The 22205-nt window shown below is 43.6% G+C and overlaps 1 long non-coding RNA gene across 1 annotated transcript in view; it reads left to right on the forward strand.

Annotated features, from left to right (window-relative positions):
* The first annotated feature begins 2285 nt into the window (after positions 1-2285).
* The window catches only part of LOC137470535 (uncharacterized), a 62422-nt gene continuing 42502 nt past the window's right edge, over positions 2286-22205 (forward strand). Inside the window, exon 1 of the long non-coding RNA XR_010997112.1 lies at positions 2286-3683. This is a non-coding gene — a long non-coding RNA (uncharacterized lncRNA). The remainder of the gene's footprint in view (positions 3684-22205) is intronic.

Here is a 22205-nt window from a genome sequence, read left to right on the forward strand (position 1 = left end):
AGCTTGCTGTGAAACTCAAACTGAGTGCTAGGAAAGTGGGCTGTCAGACCTAAAGGAGCTAATTTAGGTGGAAGGCTCTGCAATGACCTTTGCAAAGGAGGCCACTATTGCTCTGAGCAGTTACTGTGACAAAACCCAAGGATAAAACCCCATTTAGCCTTACTAAAATGTTTAGCGGGAAAGAACTTAAATGGGGGATTTAAAGGATCTAATTTGTAGGGTAAAAAGTGGAAGATATCTATGAAGCTGGGGAACAATTGAAAGTCTTACTCTGAACACCTCCATAAATCATCATGCCAGGTAAGGTATTTTCCTTCAAATATTTCCCAGGCAGGGAGTCTGCTTTGGCCACAGCTGCTTCTCTTCAACAGTCCATTAGAGCCCTGAGACTGAGTTTTGAGCCAGATGTATTGGAAGGCTGTAATACTTCTCTCAGTTTGCAGCTGAAGATTTAAGTGTGTAGCCTGATGTGCTTTTTTTGGGAAGAGGACTCATATAAATTACCCTACATCTAAGGAAATCTAATTTCAGAGCACAAGGACACAGAGGAAAAAAAGGAAGCCTGATTTTTCCAGGGTTCAAATGATCATATTAGTGCAGAGATTTGGGTCACAGGGAGTGCCTCTGGGCCTTCTTGCCACCTGGCTTGTTAACAGAGGGCAGGAAATCAGCTGAGACCAATGACTTCAGTGACAGATGCCAGGGGAGTAGAGATGATATCTTTGGCATTAGGCTGAGTGGGCTGCAATTGGTGGTGCAATGGCTGAAAGGTTTACGTTGCTTCTAGGGGTGTAAATGAGTGCTGACCATACAGACCAACAGCACAAGTTTCACCACGCTTGCGAAGTTAAAAAACTCTAGTGGTTCCCTCTTCTCTAAAGTGTTTTGCAAAGCCATGTTGGGGGTATGAATGGTATGGACATGTCCAGTTCAGTGAGGTAGATTTAGTAGAGGGGGTAGGTTGAATTTATAGTGAAGTCTTATTTTCTTGATTTGACAGTGCAAAGAGAGAAATCCCAGAAGCCATGTATTTTGAGATTTACTCCAAGTCAGTTACAGAGAGCAAATGAAAAAAGTAGATAAGCTTTTTGAGGTCGCCACTCTGACATCATACACTCATGATGTATGGCCCCTCCTGTCTACTTTTCCAACTCAGACCCCTGTTCCTACCCCTGTAACTCTGTATCCCCAAGGACCCAGTTAAACACGTGCTCCTTGCTGTCTGGTGCCCTCTGGTGCTGCAAATACCTGTCCATTGCACCCTTGTACAGCTGTGGGAGCCAGCCTGTACCCCAACAGGGACCCGTGCTTTTCCCCGCTGCAGTCCGGAACTGGTAAGGGCACTCTATTATGCCTTGGAGCAAGTGGGATAGGCCCGGGCAGTAGGAAAAATCTTCTCTAGCCCTGTGTCTGTCCTTGAAGGAAGAGAGTGGGAAGTGTGCAGGATCCCCTGTACACTTGGACTGGTCCCCCTCCAAGCGTGTCTCCCTTGCTTTACTCCCTTTCCCTTGCTTTAGCCTCTAACTTCTATCATCCATACTCTTTTATTACTGTTACCTTCACATAGTTGCCAGGTCTCACTGCTGAATCTTCCTCCTCCAAGGTACAGCTTCTCTTCCCCCCGGATATTCCTACCACACACTGATCCCACTCCAGACACCTCATACTGCAGTGTTCACGACTCAGTAATGATTGGAGTTTACACGTGCTCAGTTTTATTGTTCAGAAAACAGGATTACAGTATCTTTGCTGTCATTCTTCTTCCCTTTAACTACTCAATGCTAATTGATTAATTGATTGGTTGATTGATGGTGGCTCTCTGGTTAAATAATCTCCCAAGCCCAAGCAACAGCCACATGCCTATCCATCCCACATGTTTACCTGGAGCGTCCATAATGTATTAATCTCCAGAAGTTACTTAGGGCCTTTTCTAAATTAGTTTGTACAAACTGGCAGGGCTCATTTTGCCGTACATACAGAAAACTGATAACAGAAACAGATAGCAGCAACAGGCTCACTCACAGGTCATTCTCTTGATTTGGTCCAAGTAGTTTTTAGCTTTTCAGAAAATAAGTGGATTACTCAATGACTGAAACTACACACTGATGGTAGGTTCTTGCCTGCAAGCCTGCTTCCCCACACCTGATACTTGTACCCTATTCAGTTTAGTTCTCCCTTCTTGAGATGGTCAGTTGCTGTTCCTGATGATATTGTCACAGTGTTACAGTCAGACAGTAGCTGTATGGAAATACCAAGCTTCAGGACGTTTGCAATCTGATTAGTGAAAACGTCATTAGCATGGGCTTTCCTGGCAGATTCATGACCTGAAGACCATCTGCCTGACAAATTTCAGTTCTCTGCCACAAGGAGCAATTATAGGAAGAAATCCACAACTTTTTTTTGTTGTTGTTTTTGTTTGCTTCTGTCTTTTTTTTTCTTTTTTTTTTTTTTTTTTGACAAATATCTGTTGGAATCAGCCAAAGTGATTAAACACAAAATAAGATATCTGCCCCAAACTCAACCAAACCAAATCATCAAACTCAAATAGCAGACAATGAGCTGTTGGCAGGACTAAGCTTGAAACTTGTGAGCTGGAACTGATAAAAGGTTGGCAGAGATGTAAAGAAACAGAAAATGGGACCTTATAAAGAGAAGTTAGGCAGCCTTCAAAAAAGTGGTGCTACCAGTCCTGTCAATGAATACTTAGATATGGCCCTTGCAGATTGCAGGTCTTTGATGCAATGCTCACTGGTGAGTCATTTGGAAGATCGCTAATTGAAGGGTAGAAACTGGCCTGCAGCCATTATGAGCTGTGCATTTTTTAAGAGGTGTTTGTTGCAATACCCTCTATTTTCTGCAAATGGGGTGTGGCTCTCCCATTCCTGGTAAAGTGACTAGTGCAGCTTTTGGTTGGGAAAGTATGGGTGATGTTGCATGACAAGCTGGACTTCCCCTAGGAGGGAAGTCAACTTCTTCCTCTCCAATACAGCATCTGGGGTGTGTCAATTTGTGAAAGCACAATGGAACCGCACAGAAATCTGGCAGCTTTACCCAGTTTGTAGTTATATGGATCTGCCTCATAAAAATATCTGAATCACATTTTTCACTACCTACCTACCTGCATAAGCACAGCTCCATCCTGTTCTTAGGATCTGAACCTTATATTCTCAGACTGTGCCTCCATTTCCTTTTTTCATCAGAGGTCTTGTGACTCTCACTCCTTACATCATTATTTGGGCTTTAGTGAAAACAGCTGTAATTCAGCCTGCACTCAAAAGTGACACTATCACTCTTTGTTCATGTTAAATACAGGCACATAAAGTTTATTTGGCTCTGATGCATTAGAGAAATCATTCGTCATGCAGGATGGGAGGGACACCACACTGAGCCTTGCAGATGACAGAGCACAGATAAACAGCCATCCTGCAGCTGGTTCCATGGTGAAAAAGACAACCCCTACACCTCCTTGACTTCTTTTCACATTTCCACCACTCTGCTTTTCCAAACCACTCACTTTGCCAGTTGAAGACTGCCCGGTCTACTCCGCTGGAAGCCTGGGATCATGGAGAAGGAGACAGACTCTAGCCTGGAATCATGGAGAAGGAGACAGACTGTAGCACTGTGCTGCAAGTATGGGAAGCATGGAATTAGTTTTGTGGAGGCTGCAAGGAGGGAGCAGTCTGGTGAGTATTCACAGACACTGCATCCAGTCTCATAGGGAGAAGCTGAAATGCACTTTCCATGTTTATGGGAACATGGAGGTTGCTGTGCAAGGCCAAGCTGATTAAGTCTGGTATCCTGCTGCAGACAACAATGAACATTGGCTGCCAGAGGAGATGCAAGAAATGCTGTAGTAAACCAAAGATTTCTCCATGCAGCATGGACATTCCTTGTCATCCTACAATATCTAGATCACTAGTTAATCATGTCAACAACTAGTCACCAGCATGAGTTGGGAAGAGTGAAGGCTTTACGCTGAACTGTTGCAGTCAATGCCCTACATGACTCCTCTCATTTAGCTGAAACAATAATGAACAAAGAATGATACCCTCCTCATCCTGTTCCCTCTGAAATATATGACAAACCCCATACTATTATCAAAGTTGTAGGTCCAAACCTGTTATTATCTCACACAGAGCACAGTAAATATCGTGACTAAGAGTTAACAGTGTGTCAGCAATGACCATCTGTAAGTCTTATTGGCATGTTTGATGTGAACTGAACCAGGTTGTCAGCTGCATTCTTTAATGAGAATGCAGCAACTACTCTGAATAACCATCTTCCATCACTGCATACTACAGGTAAAAAATGCAGGTGAACAATATTTTACACACACAGATACGTAACTGATTATATTACAAAGAACTGCAAACAATGTAGTTTGTTTTACACTTTTAGGAATTTGAATGAAGAGATCTCATTACCCAGAATCATCATGCATCTAGCTTGGTGAATACAATAAAAAAATGGGTTCTTCAAATCACTAATCCAGAAGCATTTCAGAAAGAGAGAGAGTTCAGCAGCACAAGAAAGATGTCTTATTCCTAGAAATCTCCACACTCAACTGCTGCCCTGTATCTTTCAGTGATTCAGTAGCATAGCAGTTATAATTGAGCACAAACATACCTCTGTTAGTAAACAGGAAGAAGCTGTGCAGCAGCACCGAGGTGGCTTTGGGCTCTCTGAGTACCAAGGTGGGTGGTCACATCTGGTCAGGGCTGTGAGATTGCTGATTTGGGTAAGGTGGTCAGGGTTGCAGAGGGAAAATCTGAATTAACTGTAACTGTGTTGTGATAAGAAAGGAGGATGCACAAGGGGGATGGTAAGCTTGAAGAACACCTACCAAGGCAAAAAGGAGAGAAAACAATGCTTCATTTCTATATCTTTAACTAGTAATTTGCTTACCTTCTCCTTTAGATTGAGTACTTTGTGTAAGAGAAAGCACTGACTGCAGCATTGAAACAGTGTATTTACACTACATCAGTGTACTATTACAGACATTATGTGACATGATTGGAAAGAGGATGGACTATCAACAGGTAGCCAGAAGCCTGGGGGGAGTTTCTTAAGATTTGTGTACTCCCATGTTTATCTCCTGAAATCCAACCCAGTCTGCTTTGGGAAAATAAACCAAAAAAAAAAAAAAAAAAACAAAAAAAAAAAAAAACAAAAAAAAACAAAAACCCAAAAAAAACCAAAACCAAAAAAAAAACGCCCACAAAAAAACCCCAACAACTATGACTTTGCTCCATTTATTAAAAAATAGTTAAATCAGGACAAAAATATAAGATCCATGTAGTTCCTGAAGATAGGAATTACCCATAGGATGTTGCTAGGGCATGAGATAAAAATTTTAACAAATGGATGTAAAATTTTTATCACAAGTCTGTATTTAGGAACCATTGGAACTGCTTGTATTTTCAAAAGTGTGGAATCAGCTGCTCTCTTCTTCATGCTTTTATTTTGTGAATGGAATAGAGCTCAGTTGTTCAGGGTTTATGCAAGTTTTTCTACTTGCCTGAATTGATAATGATACAATCATAGACTATCCTGAATGGGAAAGGGACTCACAAGGACCATCAAATGGAATATCCTGATTAGAGATGGACCTACAAGGATCATTGAAATCCAGTTCCTGGCACTGCAGAGGATCACCCCAAAATCACACCATGTGCCTGAGTTCTGACAAAATGCTTCTTGAACTCCGTCATACCTAGTGCTGTGATCACTTCCCCAGGGAGCCTGTTCCAGTGCCCAGCCACCCTCTGGGTGAAGAACCTTTCCCTAATATGCAACCTAAACCTCCCCTGATGCAACTTCCACAGGCCATTCCCTCCAGTCCTGTCACTGGTCACCACAGAGAAGAATGTCCATAAGAGACCATAAGATGAATCAGCTACTTTATTTGAAGTTCTTTAAAATTATCAAATCTCTGCATATGCACAAGCTATCAAAATGTAAATAAATGAAAATGAATATTTTCTGTTAAATGCCTTTCCACTCCTACCTCCTCGTTGGAGGTTCCTTCCTATCAGTCAAATTCCTGCACCAATCACTGTGTGGACACATACTTCCTGCCTTCTAATGGCTCCTTGGGGAGAGAAAAATATGTCCAAATAATCCTAAACAGAGATTATGTCTTCACTGATTAAATTTCTTGAGGTAGTGATGTGTCCAACTGGGCTTATGACTGCAAATTATTAGTTTCAAGCACAGTCCCAAGGGCAAAACAGGCTTCACCTGACGAATTTGGTTAGTTTTCCCAGCTGAAATGTTTGTTGATGACTTGAATGTGTGAATAGGTCTCGTTGATGAGCTATCTCCTCAAATATCTAAGTTATATTTGTTTTATTGCCAACTTCTGTTGACAGGCTTTTGGAGGGAGGAAAGGACATCATGAATGCAGAAGAGCATCTCCATTAGTTATGTAATTTTCTTTTTCCCAGTACATGGATCTGAAATGGCCCTGCTGCCTTGTTGCTGTTGCTTGATTGCATGGATCAGAATTTAGTTAGCATTGATTTTCTGGCCTTAAATATTTGAAGTCTAGAGCTGTTCCAGACAGTAATTCTATTTCATAACAGCCTTGCTGTCATGAATGTGTCTTGATCATCTCCATTTCAGTCAGAGATCCATGTCTGAGCTATTCTTGGTAGTAAATGGTTTCTGGCAATTGGTGCTTGGAGATTTTTGAAATAAGATCTTTTGTAGCAGAGAAACATTAGGAAAGTTGTGAGCCCATCAGGGACCTGATAGCAAGACAGTATTGTCCTGATTCTTCCATTTTGTAATGTGGGGAGGTCCAGCTGTTTGACAGCCCCAAGTCACAGTGAAGCCTTGGGCAACATAACTGATTTCCCAGTGTGCTCGTGGTGATCAGTGCTCTGGACCAGACAGCCCAGGATGTGGCATTTCTACCTGTCTGTGCTTTGTAGGGGTGTGGGCTTCAGAGAGCTTCTTCTCTACTGCTGGAAGAATCAACTTTATGTTCACTGAGTTCAAAAGAGGACCTTGGCCTCTAGACAGATGTTCTGATACGTGAGGGATGTCTGGGTGTATGTGGTATGACAACTGAGCAGAGGCTGTCACTTATGGGCCTGTGTTTGGAAACGACTCATAGCAGTGCTACCAACAAGCAGCTCTTGGGGCCAGCCATGTCTGTGTGGTGCTCTTGGGTGTACATCCACTCTCTCTTGAGCAACTGAATACCCAGAAAGTCAGATGGATGCTGTGCCCCACACATCACTTCCTAAACGTTGCCCTGTCTCTAATCCACAGCTGCTGTGGACTTTCAGCATAATGTTGCTTTGTCTGAATAAGCAGCAACAGCATCTAAAGAAGCAATAGATTTTGAGACAACTGGAGCAATCATTTTTTGATCCCTGGCAAAGCCCAGAGGCTTGATTATTATCCAGTGGAAGGAGCTGAGATAAATGAGTTTTCAGGAGTAGGCAACTCAAAAGAGGTCAGGCTGGAGGAGGGTTAGAGTGAAGGGTGAGAGGGTGCGCCCAGCTCCCAGGATAATGAGGTCAGTCATGAGCAAGCCATAGGGTCCTCTCAGAGCCCAGTGCTTTTACAGGGCTCACATGCATTTTCTAGGAGCAGGCAGGAATGCTTCTTTCCACAGACCTCTGTCACCTCCTTGGAAGCTGATCAAACACATTTTAATAAAAACCACTATTTGACTCCTGATGTTTTTATACTGATTAAGAACATTGACTTGGCTGACTGAACAAGGGAACCCATTGTAGCTCATTCACTTTATGTCGGAAAAGCTTTGATCAGACTGAGTGGGAGTTTAAGGTACTCTATAAAATGAATTTTGGTGATAAGCTTTTAAACTGAATTTGAACCTTGCACAGGCTCCAGAGACAAGGAATAAACAGCTCCATTTATATTCTCTAAAGAGACACACCAAGATGTCCCTTTAACCTTTAGTTATATTGCATTGGAGGTCAAACTGTTTCTTAAACTATTTGAAATTATTTGTGTTGTAGATGTCTGTGCTTGCCACATATTTGTCCAGATTAGCTGTCCATCCCGAAGATGGAGAACTTTGAGGGTGATTCCCAAGAGCCCTGAAGCCAACTATAATGAATGAGTATGGTGCTTTACTTGAAGAAAGAAAAGCTGAATGAGTTATGGAGCTGCTAAATTACCCCAGTTCATTCACACAGAGTTGAGGATGATGTGCTTATCTTAACATAGTATTGTTAGAATAGTTTATTTCAAGGTCGTTCCTGTCTGACATCTTCCCTCCCTCATTACTTATCAGCCTCTTTAGTTATATATAGAGGTTTAGAAGACACTGGTATCTGACAGAAACCCTAGGAAGCATGCAGGATTCATCTCCCATTTCTGCTGAAGGTGGTGACCAAACTTGCAGTAGATCAAGTAAAAGCAAGCTCAGGTGGTCATCCTGTGAAATCCTCTGGTCTAATACATCTGGGGAGGCTGTAAACACACAGGAGACAGTCTGAGGAGCCTGCTAACTGTTCAAGTAATTATTTATCACCAGTGGTGCATTCAGCACTGATCCCAGCACAGTCATTATGGGGAGTCCAAGGCTGCAGCAAACCCCAGGAACAAAGGAATTGCACATTGCAGCGGTGATGTGGTCTTTGCCCAGAACAGATTTTCTTTAGAAGGTGATATTGTGATCTGTCTGAACAGATGTTTAAATCAGAGGATTTACCCCACTGATACATAAGTCTCACAATAAGAGGACAAGACCCTTCTGTTTCCATCTTTTCAGGTGTCAATGAAAACCTGAGGTCTGGCTCTGTAATGTCCTTCTGCATATCTGTGGGCAAGTCACTCTCACTGTCATGCTGCTCCTGAAGTCTCTCCACATCTACTCCAAGAGATAATTGCTGAAACCCAGCAGCACCCTGAGCTTCTGCAGTCATCCCTTCTTCCCATCCTCAAAACAAATGCACTCCATTTATCATAATAAAAGGAATATTTTCTTTTAAACCTAGATGACATTTTGTGCCCTTCATGTGTGCATATGCCTCTTATACCCTAATACCCAACTCCAGGTAAATATAGAGGCCTCAGTGGTATCAAAGTTACATTACATTTCCATGAAATTGGCAGAATGAATAACTAAAATGTCATTTCTCCTGAGAGAGAAGTCTTAACAGATGTCCGAGAGGAAAAGGGATAGAGGGACAGAGAAAAAGATATAAGAAAAAAGGCTTCATTTTCTCATTCCGTTGCACATGGTAATTTTATTTTGGGTGTTCTGTTTGTTTTCTCATGACCCATCATTCTCTGAACCTTACTTGTGATTTAAACTGTAAATTAGTATATTAGTAATAAAATATTCCTCCCATGAGCCCTCAGTTGATCTCTGCATTGTATCTGGAAAGGCCTAATGCTCACCTGGTGTTGTCTCTCCATCCATGACAGGGGTAGAATTTAAGTAGCAGGGATGCTGGACATGCAAAGGGAACAAGTCTGTTAGGAGATGTAGAAGGCTCATTCATTGACCAGTTTCACCATATGCTAAGAAAACACAATAATACATGTCTAAATTGGAGACAATTTGCAAAAACTAATTTGTGAACTGGGGTGCCATTCATTGGAGTAAAGATCTTTTGCCTCCCCTGCCTTTGCCCATATAGAAACAACTATGAAAAAATATAACACAAACTATCAGCTTCTGCTAGCCTTCTGAGGGCATTATTAACTTCTTCACATGCTCCCATTCAGGAATCATGGACTTCTGAACACTCAGTTTTGAACTGACTGGCTTTACCCTCAGCCTGCTCTATTCATCAAGCATTGTTTTATTCATCTGCCCTAAAATAACAAGGTTTAATTGGCAATCTGGTTCTGATTTACTAATATCTCCTTGTGCATGGAAGGAGACCTCAAATTCTGTGTACTCATTCTCAATCAACGTCAACTTGGTATTAACTCAGTGTTATTACATTATTGATTTTATTCATCCCAGGAGCTACATCAATTTATCATGGAATTTACACTTCTTTAACAACCAACACAAATCAGGACCATTTGTTAGGCTTGCAGTGTAGAGTAGAAGGTTTTTGGAATCTGATCCTCATTTTCCTTTACATTTGTTTAGATTTCCAGTTAATCTGAATTCCTATCTTGCCCCTTTGAACTCTCAAGCAACTGTAAATACTTTTGATAAATTTCCATGTTAAAAACTGTATTGCAACACAGTTCTTAAAAAAAAAAAAAGGAAACCCAACTGCAAAATACCCAGTGCTTTATGAGGTATTGATGTAACTGGTTCAGGGAAATAAACAGTTAGCTGCTTTAGGTTACACAGTGGCCAATATAAACAATAAAATATGTTTGTAACCTCAATCATTCATTTGGTTCTGCTACACAGTATAACCATTTGCAGTTTTAACTCATGTCTTGAAGGTGTGTAGTGAATTTAAAATGTCCTTTCCCATTGCATTTTACTGTCTGATTTATTTGGAACAGATGAAGAGATTCTGGGAAAATTAATTGCCTGCTTGTGCATTTGTTCAGTCTTCTCTGGCTGGACTCTGTGATGGCTGGAGAGATACTGAAAGGATGATGTCAGAAGAATGGGAAATGAAAGCTGAAGGGAATTTTAGCAGATGCTTTGGACTGTTGATTTAAAAAAAAAAATAGGGTTAATGACTACATAGCTGAAATGCTGATTTTGTATTTGGGGAAAGGATGTGGGAAACCAGAGAAGTCACAGCACTGACTGGTGTTAACAGAGGTACTTTTTAGAGGGCTAAAGCACCTCTACTATCTTCCTTCACATCACAGGAAAACACACTGCTGGCTGGAGTGTGAGGGACAATTGTAAACTTTGCTAGGCCATATAGTAATTTTATCACTCTGCTGTATATTCATCCTACTCTTGCATCTGTTATCGAAGTATAGGAAAACTTTCAGAACATACTGTTGCTTAGTAATAGCTGGACAAAGATGAGACTTTAATTAATTAAAATTAAAGGACCAGTTCAGCTGCATTTATCTTAAAGCACATGAGTAATCTAGAAGAGGGAGGATTGCAAAATCTGTGTGTTCATGGCATTGCCAACCTTCAGTGTTGCCCAACACTGTTGGGATTACATCATCAGAACAAACTTTCATCAGTTCATCATGGTTTGCTTATGTCACACTATTTTGAGCTCAGCAGGGAAGTGATGCTTTCATGGAAATTTGTCCCTTCCTGAGTATTTCAAACACTGTCAGAAACTCCATTCTATATTACTACAGCTTGCCACAAAGTGCCTGGGGGAGAGAAGGCCACTCCACCCAAAAATATCAGATAAAAAATTTAGGAGCTAGAGGATTCATGCAGACTTTCTCTTTGAAGTCACCAAAGCAGGAATTTCTTGGCCTGGTTGCTCAGAAGAATTTTAGGAGCATATGTTACCAGTAGTTTCCACATCAATATCTTGGTTTGGGTCTCAGCATTTCACATGGTGGAGGAAGGTGAATACCTGGGTACCTGAGTGCTTATGAGGTTTGAAATAGAGACATGCAAGAGACGGGGAAGAGAAGACCAAGAACTTCTTTTGGATTGTCTTGGTAGACAAATCAGGGGTTTATGGTTTTTCTGTGCCGATAGCGCTGCCAGCTTGCACCTGTGCCAGAAACCTTTATGTGCTGGCTGTTTGCCTAGTGGTACCTGAGGTGCTCAAAGGGTTGTAGCGAGAAGTTCATCTCTTCTCAGGCTGAGCAGTGGAGCAGGAGCTCTCCTCCAGGTTAGACCTGGAGTTACCAAAACACCACAGAAGACACAAACCAGAACAGCTCTATGGTACTGGGGGCAGCAGGAGGAAGCAGAGCAACTGTGAAAGGCATGATATGCTCCTGCCATAGTGTGCTCTGCCAGCCAGGGCCTGAGTGAGAAGCTGCTGTGCAGCTGTAGCAAAAGGCTCACCACTCTTCCATAGAGACTGGCCAATGCATGGGATTTGACAAGAGTTGAGATGGTTACCCCAGCTGCTTCTTCGAGGGGTGTAGAGGGGTTGCAATTTACCCCGGTTTCTTTGTCACCATCCAGGTGCACAGGTAAGCAGGCTCTGGCCTTTGCCATCTTCTCAGATCAAGCCACAGGAAACCCTAAGCTCTTTTATAAGGCCATGCTGCAATTCTGCAGGTGCTGGGTGAGAGCAGGCATGCTCTCAGATTAGCTATCAGATTAGCCACTGACTTTAAGCTGTTTTTTTCATGGCTCCTGGGAGGATGTGATGCAGCACAGAGGCAGAGCAGCACGAGCAGTCAGCGCCTCATCCAGCACCCAGCAGCTTGTACAAGGTTCACCCACCAAGGATTTTAAACAAGTGTGAGTAGCCAGAGCTGATTAATCAAAGCTTTGCAACATGTGGCATTTGGCCTGGCTCTGGTAACCTAGTGCTGGTTTCAGAGTGTTGCTGCATCACAGGTCTGGCCTGTGGCTTAGCCAGGGTGTTTGGATGGGTTGGTAGCAATGCTTGGCTGTGCTGTGGAGGTTTTGGCATGTTCACCTTTGCTGCCAGTGCTACGGCAGCATGTAGGCTCCAGCTGCTTCAGCTACAAATCACTGAGCCCCCTGGGCCAAGCCCTTGGGCTTTGCAGGGGGGTATGACCTGCAGCAGCTGCACTGTACCACTTTGAACACTGAAGTATCTTCACTTGTTGTTCAGTCTCCCTTGTTCTCCTCTTGCTGGCTCTGCACAGCTTGGTGCTGTCTCAGGAGTCTGTCTCAGCAAAGGTCACCCAAGTCATGTTTCCACTCACAGGGAACTTTTCTCACCCTACACGGTAACCATGGTGATTTGTTTTCTTTTAAATTCCTTTCCCTTAAGTTCAATGCTATCTTTAGATGTCATCCTGTTTAGACAAATGTCCATGTAGTTCCTGATACTATCAGGGAACTGTGGCATGACAACCACTGGCTTAAGTAACAGCTGCATAACTCTGTCAGGAATGAATGATGCAGACCATTCCCTTTTTGAAAACACTCCCATTTTCACTGGATCTTGCTCTGACGCAGCATCCACCAGCCAGTCATGGCCTAGCTTGCCCAGGTTTTGATCTTTCCTGCTATTATTATATACAACCTGGTAAACATGAAATCTAAAGAGCTTTGTTGTCTTATTATTCAAAAAGAACTTCACATTTGCTGTACTGAAGAAAAGTGAAATTTTTTTTTTGTTTGTTTGTTTCTTACAACATTTTGTATTTAATCACTGATGCTCTGGCTGTAGTCACCTGTCTGTAGATGTGTGTTTATCAGGGCTAACTAACACAGTGCCTTTGGTCATTTAAGTGCCACAGTTTTCATGCTGGTTTTCCCTCAGCAACATGGAAGTGAGCAGGAGACACATCAATTCTAAGGCTTCCTCAGTTCTTGCTTGTGTGAGGCTGTCTTGAGGACCTGTGCAAATGTCTCCCTGGAGAGATGTTTTGCCAGCTAGAGGATATGCACAGAGCAGCAAAGGGGCAGCAAAGCTGTGAGCCTCTCCTCTGCCATCTCCAACTTTATAAACACCCTGAGCTTAAGAAGGCTCAGAAGTCTGACCATTCAAGTTCATACTTCAGAGTCATCAAATCAAAATATTATTGGAAATCTGACCTAAATTACAGATCATACAGTCTGACATCACCTTCAGCTAAATCACAAGATGATATTTCCATCCTATAATGGACTGTATAAACATCAGCTTAAAATAGGGAGCTAAATTATTCCATCATTACCCAACTGATATAATGCCACTGTGCATTCAGAGGCACAGAGGTGATCTTTAGCATTGCATGTGAACTTTATGTTTCTTTAATTAACTGTGTCATACTTCATGTTGGCAAGAAGCTGTAATGATCCTTCCATCCTTTCATCGACCGAACATCAGAAAGTTGCAGTGATAATACTGCCAAGAGACAGACTAGATCTTGATTTAAGAACTACTCTAAATACCACAAAACAAAATCCCTTTTAATAGTTCAATATTACATACTCAAAATGCTTATGCTGTAATGAGTTCCTTAGTATAAACAACTGGGAGCAAAATCAGTGTTATAGCTGGGTCAAACTTAGCTTTACAAACAGTGTTTTGGATCCAAATAGCTAAGAGCCTTGAATGTTGTGCAGGTGGTTGTAGGTAGGAGGTGCAAAGTATCATTAGATGTGGTCAGTTGTGTTTAATTATGAGAAAATACTTGGCTTTGCCTAAGACACAGTGAGGGTTCGAGATGTGTCGGGCTTCCTCTCCAGGGATTGCCTGCATCCTTGGAGGCAGCTTTTCTTCTGTCTGGCAATGTTTGGTACATGCCTGGGCCCAGCTCCAGCCCCCAGCCCTCCTCCTGCCTATTTTGCTGCCTCTCACTCAGCCCCAGGAGCCCTGCTGCTCTCTGCCTATCTCCTGATGCTGGCTTGATGCTAGGCCAGGTTCAGGATCCCAGCCTGGCCTTAAGCCCCTAGACATCTGTGGAGGCACTTCCATGGGATTCAGCAAGTAGTGCTGAGGCAGCCCAGGCTGGTATGCCTCCATGCCCCATTCCCTGCTTACATTTCAGGATGTAAGCCTGAAATGAAACCCACATTCCAGGAGACAAGTACTTCTGGTCTGCCCTCAGGTACTGGGCATTAAGCAGAGGTGGCAGTGCAGCTGAGGGCTCCAAAAGTGGTGGCTGTGGTGTAGCTATCAACCATGATCTCTTTCAAAATAAGATGAAGTTGCTAAGTCCTCACCCTGTTTTGACCCAGGTGGCTTCATGGACTGAGGAGCTTGATTTTTTGGTCACTCTGAGCCATTGCAGCTATACAGGCTGTTACATTTCTGATCTGAATCCAACAGGTCTGCTTCCATGTCTTTCCTCCTTGTTCCTCTCCCCTACTGCTGCCTGTATTCAAGGTGAGGTGCAGGGTTCAGCGCCCTGCATGTTGCCTTTCTGGAAGTCTGTACCAGAAATTCCTTTGCTGCCCCTGCCCCTGGCAGCTCATTCCTGTGCAAAGCCCCAGGCTGATGCCACAGGGGCAACCATTACCAGCCAAGGGCATGGGAAGGGACTCTCATCCTCCTGGAAAATTAGTAGGCAACTCCACCCTTGGCCCATCTACTCTGCCCAGAATTTAGAGCACCTTCACGTGTTTGCTTTTGTTTTGGGTTTAAATATCTGCTTATCTATCTCTCAGAGCTCTCTCAGATGCAGGGGTGTGGTGAGGCTGCATAGTTTAACCCAGCCTGTGACATCCCACAGATGGATAGCCTGTCTCCAGAAGGCTCCTTCATTTAGGTTGGTTTAATAGCTGTCTATTTGATTCCCTTATTGCCACTCATTTTTCAGCTAAGGAAATGTAGTCTTAAGTTAGCTGGTAATTGAGACAAAGGAAATAAACCCTCCTGCCAAAGAGAGCCAGACAGTCTTTCAGAAGACCCCTTCAGTTGTCTTCCCAGGAGGAAGGATGTTCTGGGTGGGAGTTCCTACCCCAACATCCATCACATACACTCCTCTTGTCACTTCCTGTCCCCATGGTCCTGCAAAACCCATCAGCCAGGCACAGTGCCTGCCATGCCAGTCACCTCCCTCACATGTCAGTGGAAATGCTCAGGCACCAAACTTGAGCAGCTTCATCCCCACCCCACTGGAGTCACGGGAAGAAAGAAAGCCTCTGGCTTTCACCGGGTTAGGGTTTCAGCCTAACCAGCACTCTCCAGTTGAACAGCTACAGGCCAAACACACCCACAAGATCCACAGCATCTCTAGAAATATGCTCCAATTTCAGATTATTTGCATATAATCTTATCAATGAGAGTTTTTCCACTAAACTCTTGCTCTGACATGATGAGGAATGTTTAAAACAGCAAAATGGAAAACATAATCGGGAGATATGAATACCTGAACAAAGAGGGCAACCTTTTCTCTCCTGCTGGCCCCATCACTATGGGTTTTGGCTTCCAGAATTGTTCCCCTGGTGGTCCTAAGGAGCATATGTGGCAAGTATGGGCAGCAGCATGCTGGTCCTCATGCTTCTTCTTTCTCACTGTTTGCTGCATGTCAGACAGCAACCCATCATATCTGCATGGAGCTTGCATTCAAATCATTGACCAAGGTATTTTTTTAATCCAGGACCAGGTGGATCTCCAGACCTCCATAAAGGGGGATCCCATTTGAGAGAGTTGCTTGCTGCCAGAGATTTACAAGGGGAGTGATGTGGTGTCTGTTAGGGACAGAAGGCAAAAGGATAATTATAGTATTGTCATTTTTGATAGCCACTAAAAGTGTGGGTTTAGTCTTCAAGGAGATGGTATTTCCTTGAATCTTTTATGCTCTGTCTTTTAATTCTTTGTGAGATAGATAAGTGCTATTACCCTTTTCTCTTGGGCTGAAGTCACAGAGGATGAGAAAAGTGAGAAGCTGAGTTCTAGGGTAGAACCATCCCCCTTCAGTATTGGACTACTCCTTGGTAAATGGGAAGAAGATGGGCACCCTTTCTCAAGTGCAGCCAACCTCACCAAGACAATGGCATGATATCCACATAGGTAAACTTGGGAAGTGGAGACTAGAAGAGTGGATGGTGAGGTGGATTGAGACCTGACTGAACAGCAGATCCCAGCGGGTTGTGAGGTGGGAATAAACTTCAGGGGCCAGCTGTGTGCAATACTGACTAATGCGTCTTTTCCCCCCAGATACAGCCCTGTCCAAGATGGGTTAAATACAGATCACCAGCCACACAGACTTTCCCTTCATTATATATTTTTTTTCCCCAGAATCTCTTGATTTGGGATGTATTTCAACTAGTGACCTTGACTGGAAAAGTACTAGATCCCATGCTGTGTATCTTGGGGATACCCTGTCTCATTAATATGTACCTTCATTTCAGAGTATTGTCTATTTATTTTGGAAGTTTTACCTCCCCTTGTTGAAAAAACAGAGATGAATTGGGATAAATACAGGCAGGAAATGGTTTCCATGGCAACACTAAGAATACATAAGAACAACTTCATCATTCATTTTTATTCCTTAGATACACTTTTAAAAGAAGTTTGAGCTACATTAAAAGACATGTCCTGTTCACAGCACAGCACCCAAGTCAGCAGAAATAATCAGCTCTGATTTCACTTTCAGTGAGATGGGAAATATGTTTCTTTAAAAAACAGGGATGAAAGGTCTTAGTTTCTAGGGAATGAAAGCTCAGTCAAAAGAGGAGTTCATCCAGATTCAGCTGGTCAAAAAAAACCTGCTTTATGCAACATTCAGCTTTGCTGAAGTGCAACTCACACTAACAGACTTCCAGAATATCCTGCTCAGAGTCTTAGGTTTTGGTGAAGCCTTGGGTCAGACTGACTGTAAGTAAAATCCAGTCTAGTTGTGTGACAGTACTGGGAAGGAAATCCATAAAACTCTTTCTGAGAGCTTATTAGTGGAGACATCAAAGCTTGGTGCGATGTGGTTTCTACTCCTGTCATGTTGTACTACTACGTTCCCCCCTCCCTCACGATCTGCTTGCCATTTCTGCCAGCCTTCTCACATGCTGTAAGGTGAAGGAGAGACCTTTCAGCAATTTGGATGACTTTGCTTTCCATCTGGAATGGTGTGTCCAGCCTCAGAAGTCAGGGGAGAGCTCACTAGGCACAGCCTCCTCACCCAAGTTGGTCTACAGTCTGTTGGAAAGGCCCTGAGGGAAAGCTGTTTGGGAAGCAGGTTTCATGCTTAGCCCCGACAGATTTCTCTCTCCAGAGGAAGCAAGATCTTCCCTTTCTTGTCATTAAAGAGGGATCAGATGGGCCAGCAAAGGTCACAGCATACAAGGACAAACTTCCTTGTCTCATGTTTTTTCTGGGATCACTGCTTTCCAAACAACAAACCCATACTGTATGTAAGACCTATTTTCTTGGCTCTCATCTGCCTAAGCAGCATCAGATTTGTCTCCAATAATGCTGGGCATTAATCCATAAGTACAGGTACATTATCCACAAGCTGTTTTTTTACTGAACATATTATTGATGCTACAGAAGGAGGACCCATTGCTGATGACATGTGGAGATGATGACAGGGAATGCTTGTGGTCATAGGAAGACCAGTGGTTTAGCTGGGTGTAAACAACCCACATGTGCTTCAACGTGTGTCTAACATGAAGCCACAGATCTAGGAACAGAAGTGGCAGAACACAAGAATGTCTCCAGGGCCCGTCTGGTTCATTGGAAAGAATCTGGACTCATTAGAGCAGGTTCTCATTAGACCCCCTGAGAACAAGACTGGTCACTGCTTACCATTGGCTGGATTGGGGCAGATACTTGATGGCTGAATGCTTTTTGTTCTAAATGAATGGAAAAACTGGGTGGAAGCTGAAAGTAAGGAAACTCAGACAAAAATAATATGTATTTTTTTATTGTGAGTATAATAGTAATTGGACTTTAATGACTTCAAACAAGATTGAGGTGTTTTTTCCCCTCATAAGAAACTTAACAGTCATGGTGGTTTTCTTAAAGATAGATGGCTTCCAGAAGGTCCACTGAACCAGGTTATGAGGGAGATCAGGAAAGATAATCACAGTGGTACCTTTCTGGTGCTAGAGCCTACTGCATGAAGAGCAGAGCAGTGGAGAAGGTAGTCCAATATTGTGGCAAATCTGGTAGGCTCAGTCTTGGAAGGACTCATGGGAAGAAAGGGGAATATACAGTACATCCACATCCTTGAAGGGCTCTGATATTTGCAGAAGGTTGCTAATACACATCTTTCTTTTAAACAGTCCCAAACAGTTTAAAACAGTCCCAGTTTATTTGGTCTTGTTATCAGCTTATCTCCATTGCTGCCTTGTATTAGTGGAAGGGTTTCATAGTCTCTTCTGAGACGGATTAATAGTCTTCCTCTGAAGTAGCTCAGTGTGGCCCAGCTGATAGTGCAGGGACAGCACACTGTGGCAGGCGGTGCTGGAGGAGCTTTGAAGAGGATGATGGTGCGAGGGACTGAAGTGTTAAGAGTTAATGACTCGAACAATGGCCAGTTAAAAGCAGCAGGGTGCTTTGCTGAGGCCAGGTTTGCATACGCCAGCCGAAGGGGAGAAGAGATTTTGTGTGTGTGTGGTGGCAAAACCTCTGATCTGCATAAGAACAGCCCAGGTGTTCTTATGGAACACCTCCCCTCCGCTCCCACTGCCAGAGGATGGCCAAGACAAACCGACCTTTGTTTAGCAACAAGCTGGGTTTTGAGCCAGATGCGGGGAAGGCCGATAAGAAACACATCCTGCAGAGGTGGGATAATGCTTTTTATCATGACAATGTCCTCTCTTACACAAGCGGTTCAGGTGTAAATCTTCCCTGCGGGGAGGTATAGAGATATTCACAGGGGCCTGAAGGTTTTCATCCCTTTTGATGGGGCATAACTGGCTGAACTACGCTGGCGCTGGCGTGAGAAACAGCTGCCAGGTCTTAGGGGGACTCGTGAACCATCAAAGACCCCCGAGGCGCCCCCAGGCTCACTTTTAGGAGGCGCTTCCGAGAGGACTGGTCACGATCCACAGTGTTTCACCACAGTGCAAAACTCCCCCCTCCAGGGGAGGTACGTGGGCGTTCCCACCTGAAGCTGAGCTTTTATTAACCCCTTGAACTTAATGTTCTGTGGGCTTCCCCCATGTCCCAGCGGATCAAGACTGCGACCATCACTTGGACCAATGGACATCGGAATTGCAACAACTGAGTACTGTTGCTTGATCCACTGATCATTCCTGTCCACTGCTACTCTTATCCTTTTATTCTTGGTCTTTCTTTTCCTTAAAAATGTTCTCAAGTGATATCTTTTTACGTTGATATTGTTGCATTTTTACAGATAGGAACAAAAATAGCTACGTATCTTCTTTCCGTTGAAACCAAATTGTTCTAAAATAAACCTGACAAATATACATATATATGAACACCGGTCATTCAGTGTCATTAACTCTAATCGGCCCCAAGGGATCTATTAACAAGAATCTCAGTTACCCTTGCCTCAAGGGCTGGGTTATAAAATATGGTTACTGGGGAGGTTAGGGATTTACAAAGAGCGCCAAAACTTGAGTCTGATGTTGTGCCACTCTGGATTAGCTCATAATAGGAAATGATCCTGTAGCCAAAGACAGGCCTAGAAACTAATGTAGTCACTTCCTTATCTCCAAGGGTCTGATTAAACTCAGAAATTATTTCTAAACCTGCTTCTGCATTTTCCATCTGGATTATCACTAACTTAAAAAAAAAAATCTGAAATGCTACAATACAGTAATGAGGAGATATGACTGAGGTGTGGGTGGTTTTGTTCTGTAAATGAGTATGCATTGTTTGTTTCAAGATCAAAATACTACAATTGTATATATAATTTCTGCTCTGTGGGGTGAGATTTTACCATCTGTGGTGCTTGGCGTCAGGGATGGACTTTCCTTATCACACTGCACTTCTTAAACAAGATACTTCTCAAAGATAATATCTTTGTTCAAGGAGGGCTCAGTGCTGGGAGGCCAAATGGACGAGTTATGGAGACCAGACTGGATAACCACAGCAATCTCTTTTTCTGCTTTGAGCTGCAAAAGAGGATTTCCTGACTATGAGGAACGGGACAGTTAAGACACATAGTCTACTACTGTGGCCAAACACCCGAGACCCATCTTCTGAGAAAGAGCAACAGGAAGAGAAGAAGAGGACTCCTGAGTGGGGATTTTTACAAGGCCCGGGCTCCATAAAGGGCTTCTCAATGCAGTGTGCAAGCCAGGCAGTGGGCCAGGAACCAGAGCAGCAGAAGCCATGGGGCATGGCCCAAACTTGCATGATCCATGGTGACAAAACATGTGGAGCTCCTCTTTTGGGAATGAGAACCCTAAGGGCCTGGCTGTGCCCCTGCCTGCCCTGGGTGTGTGGAAGGAAGAGGTGTATACACTCTCCTGGGCTGAGATACAGCAGGGTTTGGCTGGAGGATTGCTAGTGCCTCTACACCTGCCCTAGCTCTGCTCCTGCCCACGATTAATTCTGCAAAACCATCACTGATTTCAGCAATTGTTGCCTAAGCCCCTCTGTCCATGTGTCTGTGCTTCTCTGCCACGTCTAGCAATTAAGCAAAAGCCCCAGACATCCTTTTGCTCATACAATGCTTTAATTATAAAGTAGTTTGCTTGTGATTGGCAATTACTCTGGCTGGGATTGGGCCTCACAAATGGGTGGGCTTTTGAGACCTGGCTGTCACTCATTTGCCTTGTTCCCTTCTCCATCTGGCTGCTGAAGAAGCATGAGGTCTCACAGACTTTTCTGTGAAATAAGAGCACTAATTACAGAGTGGACTGGATTGGCCTTCACTGAGACAGTATCTTTGATATTTTCTTTGATTTTATTGATTGATTGATATTATCTTTGTTTTTTTCCCCTCCTTTGTGAATAGGAAAGGTCTGATACTCATTGCAGTTCTTAGGCTGACCCAATCACACTGTGGCACCTGGCTCCTCCTGCCAGACGTGCTGTAAAGGAGAGAAATGAGATAGCCATGGCACACAGAGAGCCTGCCACTGACCGCTGCTGCTAAAGGCTGTGGGACTACCCTAGAAAAAACACTTCTCAGGAGCACCATCCCAAAACCAGATGCTGAACTCTATATGAGGTCTGAGGGGTCTGCGCAAAGGGAAACCAGGGGCAGGGCTGGATTTGGGGACAGACTGGGCCTTCTTGCTGTGAAATGCCTGAGCTGAAAACCAGGGATACAAATGCAAATGTGAAGAAACTAGAAGCCTTTTCTGTATCCTGACTCAACTGTGCAGCTTTGCAAGCTACCCTGGGGTCTGGGATGGGTGCAGGAGTCTGGGGTCTGTTTGTGGTCCTCCTCCTGGCCTGAGGAAAGTCCCTGCCCACTCTTGACCTCCTCTGTCCCTGGTCCTGCACTCTTCCATCCCATGACATCCTGCCTGCTGGCACAAGCCAGTCCCAGCTCAAAAATGCCATAATGAATGGAAGTGTCAAAGTGCAGGTTGGCCTGATATGATCAAAGGCAACCTGCCACAAGCAGGAGTCAGCCACTGTTGTAGTGGTCTTCTCATAAACTTTCTATGGCAAGTGAATCTGGGTTGTGCAGCATGTTCTCCTATGTCAGTTGACCCTTCAGACCCTATCCTAGCCCTTTCCCACATCAGCAAGCATCTAGAGACAGAACCTTTTGCAAATATAAACTCCACAGGGAATTTTGGTTTTGCTTATTAGAATCAGACCTGTCATAGTCGTTCAACAATGAGTATTGGCAAAGATCAA

The sequence above is a fragment of the Anomalospiza imberbis genome, chromosome 3 (genome assembly GCF_031753505.1).
Source record: "Anomalospiza imberbis isolate Cuckoo-Finch-1a 21T00152 chromosome 3, ASM3175350v1, whole genome shotgun sequence".
Lineage (NCBI taxonomy): Eukaryota > Metazoa > Chordata > Aves > Passeriformes > Viduidae > Anomalospiza > Anomalospiza imberbis.